This window comes from Penaeus monodon, chromosome 25, assembly GCF_015228065.2.
Source record: "Penaeus monodon isolate SGIC_2016 chromosome 25, NSTDA_Pmon_1, whole genome shotgun sequence".
Taxonomy (NCBI): Eukaryota; Metazoa; Arthropoda; class Malacostraca; order Decapoda; family Penaeidae; genus Penaeus; species Penaeus monodon.
In genome coordinates this window covers 23365333-23365756 of record NC_051410.1, presented here as the reverse complement: position 1 = coordinate 23365756, position 424 = coordinate 23365333, and positions in this window count along the sequence as shown.

Sequence of the window (424 nt, the reverse complement as noted above, 5' to 3'; positions counted from 1 at the left end):
GTTCAGTTCAACTAACTCAATCTTCGCAGAGCTCCACTGCATCACTGCTTACACTGTAGTTTTGCTCTTCACTATGAAACTCGTAGTGTCACACTGACTTTACTAACTTGGTAAAACATGGGTGAAACCTGCAGACATATGACATGAACGCCTAACTTTCCATTCAGACTTACCCTAATCCTTTTATCAATATGAACCATACTTAAGATATACATAAAGAAATTCTTTCATGTCAGATCCACCTCCATTTCTATGTGTTCACTTATTATATACTTCCCAGTATTTCAGTTTACACTACAATACACTTCAGATTGTTTCAACACATACAATTTTACGAGTTTTTCTGATATACTTAGTTAATTTGTATGGCCTATAGAAATGTTTACAGGCATACTGCCCTCTTGTATTACTACCACAGTAAAAC